Source organism: Tiliqua scincoides, chromosome 3, assembly GCF_035046505.1.
Source record: "Tiliqua scincoides isolate rTilSci1 chromosome 3, rTilSci1.hap2, whole genome shotgun sequence".
Taxonomy (NCBI): domain Eukaryota; kingdom Metazoa; phylum Chordata; class Lepidosauria; order Squamata; family Scincidae; genus Tiliqua; species Tiliqua scincoides.
This window is the reverse complement of record NC_089823.1, coordinates 156,835,824-156,847,849: the sequence shown is the minus strand read 5'-3', so window position 1 is coordinate 156,847,849 and position 12,026 is coordinate 156,835,824.

The window sequence follows — 12,026 nt, the reverse complement described above, 5'->3', positions numbered from 1 at the left end:
GGGGCCACATTGTCTCGCTGACACTGTGTCGGGGGCCAGGGAAAAAAAGAATTAATTTACATTTAAAATTTGAATAAATTTACATAAGTTTACATAAATGAATATATTAAAGATGAACTTATATGAATGAATGAATGGTCTTGCAACAGCTCAAGGCCTATAAAAGGCCTGGCACAAAGCAAGTCTGGCCTTTCCTTTGCTGCTGCCACTGCATCACAGATGTGAAACAGCAAGCAGTGGAGGGAGCCCTCATCCCACAGCTCACGTGAGAGGTCAAACAGTTGCCCTCATGCTGAGAGCAGTTGCGTCGGGCCAGTGGGGGCTGCAACAAATCTCCAGAGGGCCAGAGGCTCATTGGAGACTGGAGGCTCCCTGAAGGCCACATTGAGAGGCCTTGAGGGCCGCAAGTGGCCCCAGGGCCGGGGTTTGGGCACCCCTGTTCTAAAAGGTCAGGTTCAACCTGCTATATAGTATGATGTCAACCAATTCAAATAATGGAATTGCTGCTATGCATGACAGATGGTAATGTTGACAGAATTTCTCTATAGCCACATACTACTACAGGATAGTTCGTGATAAGTCATCTCCACCTTCTCCTACCCACACCTGCTCCAGTCTGTTGGTTACTCAATCAATGAACGGATGTTTGTTTTAAGCCAACTCTGAAACACACCATATCTTTGTGGAAAAATACAATTTGAAAGGAGGACACTTCAGGCTTGGTTAAGAAATAATCTATTATCAAGGCAACCTGGAACTCTAAACATTGCAAACCAAAATTGCAGCATGTATGTGAAGGCTCTATAATGTTTCCAGGAACCTCTCTTCAATAGTCTTTATGGGAGCTGAACCATGTTTTTTTCAGTAGCAGTGCTGATAAGTCTGAGATTTTTTCTGACAGTGAAGACATTGGTTCATTCATAGCCTCATGTGAACATCAGAGCACTGCAGAACTTTGCATCAAGGCCATGATTTTCCAGACAGTACTTCTATAATGTTGGGTTCAGACCTTTACATAAAGCAACTCTGAATCTGAATTACTGGAATAATTTACTAGATGCCAATCAAACTAGGCTTTCTCTCAAAAACTCAATAATAGTAGTAGGTAGATTACAAACTTCCTAAAAACTACAGCCACTAACGCTTACAAAAATGAAGCAATCCACAGGACATAAGAACATAAGAACAGCCCCACTGGATCAGGCCATAGGTCCATCTAGTCCAGCTTCCTGTATCTCACAGCGGCCCACCAAATGCCCCAGGGAGCACACCAGATAACAAGAGACCTCATCCTGGTGCCCTCCCCTACATCTGGCATTCTGACTTAACCCATTCCTAAAATCAGGAGGTTGCGCATACACATCATGGCTTGTACCCCATAATGGATTTTTCCTCCAGAAACTCGTCCAATCCCCTTTTAAAGGCGTCTAGGCTAGACGCCAGCACCACATCCTGTGGCAAGGAGTTCCACAGACCGACCACAAGCTGAGTAAAGAAATATTTTCTTTTGTCTGTCCTAACTCTCCCAACACTCAATTTTAGTGGATGTCCACTGGTTCTGGTATTATGTGAGAGTGTAAAGAGCATCTCCCTATCCACTCTGTCCATCACCTGCATAATTTTGTATGTCTCAATCATGTCCCCCCTCAAGCATCTCTTTTCTAGGCTGAAGAGGCCCAAACGCCGTAGCCTTTCCTCATAAGGAAGGTGCCCCAGCCCCGTAATCATCTTAGTCGCTCTCTTTTGCACCTTTTCCATTTCCACTATGTCTTTTTTGAGATGCGGCGACCAGAACTGGACACAATACTCCCGGTGTGGCCTTACCATCGATTTGTACAACGGCATTATAATACTAGCCGTTTTGTTCTCAATACCCTTCCTAATGATCCCAAGCATAGAATTGGCCTTCTTCACTGCCGCCGCACATTGGGTCGACACTTTCATCGACCTGTCCACCACCACCCCAAGATCTCTCTCCTGATCTGTCACAGACAGCTCAGAACCCATCAGCCTATATCTAAAGTTTTGATTTTTTGCCCCAATGTGCATGACTTTACACTTACTGACATTGAAGCGCATCTGCCATTTTGCTGCCCATTCTGCCAGTCTGGAGAGATCCTTCTGGAGCTCCTCACAATCACTTCTGGTCTTTACCACTCGGAAAAGTTTGGTGTCGTCTGCAAACTTAGCCACTTCACTGCTCAACCCTGTCTCCAGGTCATTTATGAAGAGGTTGAAAAGCACCGGTCCCAGGACAGATCCTTGGGGCACACCGCTTTTCACCTCTCTCCATTGTGAAAATTGCCCATTGACACCCACTCTCTGCTTCCTGGCCTCCAACCAGTTCTCAATCCACGAGAGGACCTGTCCTCTAATTCCCTGACTGTGGAGTTTTTTCAGTAGCCTTTGGTGAGGGACCGTGTCAAACGCCTTCTGAAAGTCCAGATATATAATGTCCACGGGTTCTCCCGCATCCACATGCCTGTTGACCTTTTCAAAGAATTCTATAAGGTTCATGAGGCAAGACTAACCCTTACAGAAGCCATGCTGACTCTCCCTCAGCAAGGCCTGTTCGTCTATGTGTTTTGAGATCCTATCTTTGAAGAGGCATTCCACCATCTTACCCGGTATGGATGTTAGGCTGACAGGCCTATAGTTTCCCGGGTCCCCCCTCTTTCCCTTTTTAAAAATAGGCGTGACATTTGCTATCCTCCAATCTTCTGGCACCGTGGCAGTTTTGAGGGACAAGTTGCATACCTTAGTCAAGAGATCTGCAACTTCATTCTTCAATTCCTTAATAACCCTTGGGTGGATGCCATCAGGGCCCGGTGACTTATTGATCTTTAATTTATCAATGAGGTCTGAAACATCTTCTCTTTTAACCTCTATCTGACTTAACTCCTCGGTTAGGAGGGGCCGTTCGGGCAGCGGTATCTGCCCGAGGTCTTCTGCCGTGAAGACAGATGCAAAGAACTCATTTAATTTCTCTGCCATCTCTAAGTCTCCTTTTATCTCCCCTTTCCCTCCCTCACCATCCAGAGGGCCAACCGCTTCTCTGGCGGGTTTCCTGCTTCTAACATATTTGAAGAAGCTTTATTATTCCCCTTAATGTTGCTGGCCATGCGTTCCTCATAGTCTCGCTTGGCCTCCCATATCACCTTCTTACATTTCTTTTGCCACAGTTTATGTTCCTTTTTATTCTCCTCATTAGGGCAAGACTTCCATTTACGGAAGGAAGCTTCCTTGCCCTTCACAGCCTCTCTAACTTGGCTGGTTAGCCATGCGGGCACCCTCCTGGATTTAGTGGAACCCTTCTTTCTTTGCGGTATACACCTCTGCTGGGCCTCTATTACTGTTGTTTTAAGCAGCCTCCATGCACTCTGGAGAGATTGGACTCTTTTTACCCTCCCTTTCAACCTCCTTCTAACCAGCCTCCTCATTTGAGGGAAGTCCGCCCGTCGGAAGTCAAGGGTTTTTGTTAGGGATTTGCCTGGTATTCTTCCCCCAGCGTGCACGTCAAAACGGATCGCAGCATGATCACTGTTCCCCAATGGCTCAGTAACGTTTACATCTCTAACCAGGTCCTGCGTACCGCACAATATTAAATCCAGAGTCACCTGTCCTCTGGTGGGCTCCGTGACTAGCTGATCTAAGCCATAGTCATTTAGCACGTCAAGAAATCCGGTTTCCTTATCGTGACCAGAACACAAATTGACCCAGTCAATATGAGGATAATTGAAATCCCCCATGATTACAACCCTGTCCCTCCTTGTCACCTCCCTGATCTGTTTCCTCATTTCAAGGTCCCCATCAGATTTCTGGTCTGGAGGACGATAGCACGCCCCCAGTATTACATCGCTGCACAAGCCTGGTAATTTAACCCACAGAGATTCTACGGTGGAGTCGGACCCACCTTCAATCTCTACTTTGCTGGATTCTATCCCTTCCTTAACATAAAGGGCCACCCCACCTCCAACACGCCCCTGCCTGTCACTCCTGTAGAGTTTATAGCCCGGGATTGCGGTATCCCACTGATTCTCCGCATTCCACCAGGTTTCCGTTATGCCCACTATATCAATATTTTCCCTTGTCACCAGACATTCCAGTTCTCCCACCTTTGCTCGTAGACTTCGGGCATTCGCATAAAAGCATTTATACACGGAATGCTCCAGGATGGGCTGCTTATTCGCTCCTTTGTCCCCGCATCCTCTCATTGTGCCAAACCGTCTATCACATCCCATCACCCTACCTTTCCCAATTTCTTCTCGTACCCTGCCTTTGTCTTGTTGTTCTCTAACCTCCCCATCCTCATCCCATAGGGATGAGGAGTCCCGAACCGGATGCCCCTCGGCTCCTGTCGGCTTTCCCCCAGGGATCAGTTTAAAAGCTGCTCTGCCACCTTTTGTTATTATATTGGAATTGGAATATTTTGTTATAGTAAAACTTCGCATGGATGCACAGAAGGACATCACATAAAAGAAGAGCTGAGCAAGTACAGAGGTATTTGCATAACTAAAAAATTCTTTAGTCTGTATTTCCCCCAAAGGGTAAACATTTTCAGAATGAATTAGACAGGTGTGCACCACTTAACCACAGGGATATGTTCTATGATCCTTGTTGTTATGCAATTACGTCATTAAGCAGTCCAAATCTAGTGCTTTTGTTGTGTAAACAGACACTCCCTGCCAGACACTAGCTGGCTGCATAGGCTACTGGAGGTAGATTGCCTCTTTGCATTAAGAGCATTAAGAGCCTCTTTGATGTGTAAACAGACAATCTGCTGCTAGGCTATGGGAGATCTGACTGCCTCATTAGGAGCCTTTGTTGTGCTTTGACCACTGTTGTATACTCGATCTGTTATTAAGTGGATGGTTGTTAAGCAGTACATGCCTGTAGTTGTGTCCAAGGAAGCAGTCATATCATCTCAATCCTTGTCACAAGTATAATTATTTGCTTTGTTCAAGAGGATGATTTTAAGCAGGACATTCATGAAATTCTGCTGAGATTAAAGAATAAAAAGAGATCTTGGGAAATAAAAATGTGGCTGAAAAGAAATCTAAAAACTTTGACTTTTCCAAGTCTGGACTATGTCATTTTTGTAGTCATGACCAAAATGAACTCACGTTTTATACATGCAAAAACAGCACTGTTCTTTCTACAGGCCACAAAAGAGAAGTCTGCAAGTACTAAAGCTCAGATGCTCACTGGATTCCTCTAGAAGTCCGACTGGTGACTCTTATTTACACTTCCGTTGAAAGAGATGCAGTAAAACTTGTGATGCCCAGTATTTCCCAGATAAAAGGTTATAATTATATCTGGATATAATTTTCCAGATATTAGATGTTTCCACTGCTGTAGTTACCAGCTTTACTCTGGATGCTGTGAGTTTTCCTTATGTTTGCAAACGAGAAGTCAAGGCTGATTAACTCACTAAGCAGGTTTACAGCCCACTCCTATTGAAATTCTCCCGTGCTGATGCAGCAGGGCTAGCGCAGCTTGTGCTTTATCTCATGGGGGAAGTTTGCAATCTGGACGTCTCCTCAAAGTAAATTCATCCCCTTGCCATGGGGAAAGACCCAGTCGCAGCAATGGGTCTACTCAAACCTGCACCTGTTAAATCACTGACAACTTCAAATGAATCCATGTCAGCGGATTTGTTCAAAGAAGGGAACAGTACACGGCACATGCCAGTGGTGCCGATCCTGCCTCCTCCAAGGACCCAAATCTACCCTTCCTATCCCCCATCCCAATAACAACAACAACAACAACAACAACAACAACAACAACAACAACAACAACAACAACAGGTATTTATATACCGCCTTTCTTGGTCTTTATTCAAGACTTTATTCAAGGCGGTTTACATAGGCAGGCTGATTAAATCCCCATAGGGATTTTTACAATTGAAAGAAGGTTCTATCTTTCAAGAACCACAACAGTCCAGGTGTTTCACTCTGATCTGGTTTCACATTCTGGCCTCCATCCTCCCACGCTCCGAGCAGATGGAACAGCTCAGCTGCAGCTTGCCAGCTGCTTCAAGGTCGCATGGTGCCGGTGGCCTCGAACCGGCGACCTTGTGGATGTTATCTTCAGGCAGACGGAGGCTCTACCCTCTAGACCAGACCTCCTGCCCAATACACCCTCTCTCTGCCCTCCCCCCACCGCTCCACTACTCTGCATGGAGTTTACTTGCTCTGGCATTCATGGAGGCCTGCACTGATGCTGGCAGGACAGCGCAGGCCATCCCGTCAGCCCTGCTAACTTTTGCACAGCTGCAACATGCTTTACGCCACATTTGCAACAGTCTACGCTGGCAGAGTGCTCAGTCCACCAATGCAGAGGCACAACAAAACCGGAAGTGGAACGCGATCGATTCACTTTCACTTCTTAAGCTTCAGGGAGCCCTGCAGATGGTCACGCAGGGCTCCCCGCCCCTGAGCGAAGTGATCCTGGGGATCATGTTGCTGCCTCCTCCCTGCCTCCTCACTCCCCCCACCCCTTAAGGGGGCAGAGGCCAGAGCCCTCAGCCTGGGGCCTCGCGACACCCCAGTTTGAAAAGCCTGCTGTGGCTGAAGCATATCTATCCCGGGCGACATCTTTGAGAAGCTCGGAGAGCTGAAAACCCGTCCTCCCACGGCCTAGATACAACAACATTGCAGCAAAAAAAGCTATTAAGAGTGAGTGAACTTGGCTCGTTAAAAAGTTTTACTGAGAACTGTAAGTAAGAAGTCTGGAGGAGGAGGAGATAATTCAAGATTATTCACGCTGGCCATTAGCCACCCAGGGGGGGAATAGGTGAATTGGTATTTCCCCTGCTGGAGTAAGTACAAGATTATATTTTTTTTAATAGTATGTACCGAAGAGAAATAAATAAGTAATCTTCAACGAAGGAAATAAAGTCTACCTTCATTTTCCCAGCAAAAAGCCTTTATTTAAGCCTGGACACTGCTGGTTTCGGTTTCAGTTTCTCAGCAAGAGGCTTGAATTTTTTTTTTTTTCTTTTGGTCATTTAAAGGCATACTAACCTAATTTGACTGTGGATTTGATTGACTTTTTTTGGATATAAAAATTTGGAAAGTAGCCCTGGATACAAAATTAGAAAGTAGCCCTGCAGGAAGTGGCTCGAGTTGGTGTTGATAAAAATGGCTTTTGAAAATCTGAAAGATGATCATGAAAGCCAGGCCTTGTTAGTGGACTTTCTGATGGATTTTAGAAGAGAAATGGAGCAACAAGTCAGAGAACTCTCTGAACAAATTGGGCAAATAAGCTCCTCCCTTGTAAACTCGCGAGAACAGATTATAAACAATAGAGAAGAAAAAAGAATGGATCAGATGTCAGGTGAAGTTAACGAAGTGGAGTATTTTGAAATGAGACACGAGATGGAAGAAGCAATTGTTATAATAACTGGGAATCTTAAGGAAGAAAAAAGACGAAATGTTCAGAGAGCAAGCTGTCTCAAGAAGAGGAAGAATTTACGGATTGAATTCAAGAATAACAGAATGAAAAAGAAGAAAGAAAAACAGGGGGGGGGACTTAAGAAGAAAAAGAAGAAAAAGAACAAGTGGAAGAACCAGTAGGAGGACTAAGAGGGAACACCAATAAGATAGAGTACAAAGTAAACAATAAGAAGAAGGGCGAAATGGTTGAATAATAAATAGAATTTTTTTTTAACATATTAAATTAAAATAGATGTAAATGAAAATTTGAAATATAAATATTGTGGAAATTAAGTGGTATTAAGATAAATGTTTTATTAATTAGATTAAACTAAAGTGGATGAAAAGGGAATTTGGAATATAAGTATTGTGAAAATTAAAGTGGTAAATATATGAAATAAATTAGATGGAACTGCAATTTTGGAATATAAGTATTGTGTAAAATATAGTGGTATTAAGACAAATAAAAGGGTTATTTTATAAAAAAGAAGGTAAATAAAATTATAGATGTCAATTTATTTTGGAGAAAATATTAAACCTGTATTTTGGGTTAATAAATATGTGGTGGATAAGCGAAGTATAATATTATTGTAATTGGAGATATTTGTTTTTAGATGTGATATTAGAAATTAAGAATCAGATAAGAGATTGTATTTTAGAGGTTAGTTTAGTGGTAAGAAGAGTCTATAATTGGATAGTTATGGAAAATGATGTATAACATGTTATAAGAGATATTGAAGGAGATATTTTGATTGGATAGTTATGGAAAATGATGTATAACATGTTATAAGAGATATTGAAGGAGGTAATACCATGGTAATCGGAGACTTCTTTTTTAGATGTCATATTAGAAATTAAGAATCAGATAAGAAAGATTTTATTTTAGAGACTAGTTTAGTGGTAAGAAGAGTGTATAAGTAAAAGTTTGAAGTGTTTTTTTTTATGATGGGATAGATAAGGTTAGAGGAAAAATATGGAATGTTAAAGTATTAACCAGTTGGGTTAAAGAATACGATAAATTTTGTATTGATTATTAATTTCGTTTGGATTAATGTTTGTTGTAATCGATGGCCACCACCCTCGTGTGTAACCTATGTAGTCCTAGCCCTAAGTCTATCCAATTTTCCTTACCTGTATCTGTAATAAATAAATAAAGAATTAAAAAAAAAAAAGCCTGCTGTGCTAGGATTGGGAAGACCCAAGTTTACATCTTCACTTGACCATAAAAGTTCACAGGGTGATCTTGGGCCAGTCACAATATCTCTGTCTAACCTACCTCACAAGGTTGTTGTGAGGATAAATCAGTGAGAGAAAACCACATATACCACCTTGAAAAACTTGAACAAAGAGTAAAATACTAATTAAATAAGTCAACAAAATTATGGATCAAGAAAAAGGCTCATCCAGGACATCCCCAAATGAAGGTGCTGCTTTCAGTGCCAATTCAGGTGAACAAAATGGCTTCAACTCTGACCACTACTACCATATAAATTCCTAACATCAACATGCATCTAAAAGGATGCTCTATGTTGGAGAGTCATTTGGAGAGCTTCCTCAAAGTTTAATCCGCTACCACATCCACATCCACATCCACTACCAGCAGGAACACATAAACTAATACAAGTTCTTTCTTCTTCTACCTTTCTGTGAACATGTATACCGTCCAGGAGGCCTTTCACACAAAGAAACTGGTTTCTTCACACAGATCATTCTTAGAGAACAATCCTATGATTATCTACTCAGAAGTATTGTCTTCAGTGGGGCTTACTCTTAGGTAAGTATGCATAGAATTGCAACCTGAGCTGCATTTAAGGGTTAACTTTCTACCAGGATACAGTTTATAACATCATACAGGACAAAGTACTCATACCTACTTCTCCCACCTGCATTCCCTCACCATGGGATTCATCTCACCTTATCACCAGTATGACCAGAGCTCAGCTTGTTATATTTTTTCCTATAATATTTCTATATAACATTTTATTATATAATTAAATTTTTTTCTGCCAAGAGGAAAAAATAAACGCTGGAGAAGAACAGAGACAGTTCTCCCACAAGGTATCCAGTAAGAACTTATCTCCACTTCTTTCTTCCAACTATGGAAGATAATAGGGAAGAGAAGAAGCAGATATTGTTGGTTCTCTGCTGGATGTTACTCTCTGGCTGTTATCGACATCACTGCTTGAAGCACATGAACAGCACCTTGAAAATTATGAGAGCTATAATTCACATTTTTTATGCACATCATCTCTAACTACCACACCACAGAAACTCCTAGGGTACCCAAGGAACCATTTGCAATTATCGATGTGGTCTTCTATTAATTCACGATGCACACAATTTTCTATATGAATTTGATATATGTTTTGTTTCAAACTCATTGAGCGTAAGATAAGATAAAGCGAACCACACAATGTCTCTGCCCCCCCATGTGTGGTGCTGATGGATTAATTTATCAGACAGAGCTATCTAGGATATAGAAATCACAGCTGGAGAAGGGAAGTATTTATACACATTAAAGGTAGACTCTGAACATTTGTTCTGATCTTGCCAATGTGCTTATCAGCAGCATCCTTTTGCAAAACACCAACAAAACAAAGCGCACAAAACCATTGTGTTACCTGCCAAAGTCTAAGCAAGCCAGATTACTTCACAAAAGGAAAGCCAAAATGTTACAATGGAATGACTTTCAAATGTCTATTCTTACATGAATTCACACTGAAAGGTGATATGCTGTGTAAATACAATTCACGCTGTTGGTTGACAACATGCTGACACACACAAACTACGGAGCACATTTGTCTGAAATCCAGGGAGTCTAACAAGTTGACAGTAACATTCTTTTTTTTCTTTTTTTCTTTTTTAACGTAGAAACAGAAATTCAGAGCTAGGTAAAATGGCAATTCCTTTAACTTCTAAAAGGACTCTCCAGCACACTTTTATAATATCTTTAGGATTTGCTCAGCAGCATAGGAAGATAAGAAGGTGTCATTTAGCTTGTCAGGCTCAATCTCTTTCTAAGCACAAAGCAAAAAACATCTGCTTTTGATCCCTGCCACACTCATTATTTGCGAAGCAATTCATATATACTTAAAAGTAAATACAACAACACATAAGCAAGACCAAACCTGTTAGCTTCTTTCACAGATAACATCCTTAAGCCCAGTGAATGGTCACATAAAACTCAAGCATACAACTGCAGCCCATATGTTTTGGGGGGAATAAAGTCTACCATGATATTGGAGGCAGTCAAAATGTTTGGTATACAGGTGGTACCTTTGTATCTGTGGGGGATCTGTTCCCAGGGACCCCCCACCCCGCAGATACCAAAAATCACAGATAATCAAATTTATCAGCCCACCTGGACTCTGAACATGACCAGAGCCTTGCTCTGGTTGCATCCAGAGCCCTTCTGAGCCTTGGAGAGGCTGTGTGCCACTGCCCAGAGTGATTTTAACCCAACTTCCGATTTCCAGCAAAAACCAGAAGTCATGTTAAAAAGGCTCCGGGCAGCATTCTAAGTCTCGGAAAGGCCACACAAGGTGGCACACAGCCACTCCAAGGCTCAGAAAATCTCACTGACACAGCCAGAACAAGGTTCTGGTCACATCCAGGAGATCTTGGGGGGGGGGGAGTCGATCAGGTGTCCAGCATCCACGGTAAGGCAAATCTGCCAATACTGGATCCACAGATACAGAGGCTCCATCTGTAATGATTTTTTCTATACAGCACCTAAAATCACAAAAAATTTAAATGAACAACTGGTTGTGCCTGCACAGTTACAAACAAAAGTTCAAGACAAGACACATAAAGGAGAAAAGAGACCAGACTCAATTGGAAAAAGTCTAAGTGAGTTGATGTGTCTTATGGAGGCTTTAAAAGTAAAAATGAATAAAGGTACCAAGCATCACTTGGGAAGGTGCTCCAATAATAGAGAGCTGCAAGTAAAAACGAGACACAGACAAGGAACAAAGAGGTTATTCTTAAGATTAACTGGAAGATTGATACTGATAGAGCAAAGAATCTGAAGAGTGTTATAAAGGAAGAAGATTGCCAGTCTGCTACCACTTCTGCACACAGAGGATGTTTTTGCTGGGCCCTGAAAACACACAAGATGACTGCAGGAGAATCCAAACACCTTACTGGTGCTTGAGCTTTTCAGGATGGAGCTAGAAGAGGCATTCGTCAGCGTCTACAGCTCCACAGTCTCCTTGTGCTTCAGCTTGCTGTCCCCCACCCTCCTACTGGGCAGTCTGAGATTAGGTGGTTGACTATGGAGCAAAGATGGTATTTTTTGCCGTCTACCCAACTGGTCACAAATGACTGTGTTCTGCTTACCCCAGACTGTTTACCTTGGGTTTGGTGGTTTTTATAGCCAGGGTGGTCACTTCTGGCAGGTTTTGGGCAGGCCAAGGGACAGGTGTAGAGATTTTGGTGCGCACAGAAGTCTGGGATACACAGAAGTCGGTGGGTGAGCCAATACTGATTCCAAGAGGTGAGGCTTGCTGGTGACTCTTCAGGCTTGGGCTGCGAGGTAGACCTTAAAGGTTTTCCAGCTTGGGGGTGGCTTTCAGATGATGGGCTGCAGTT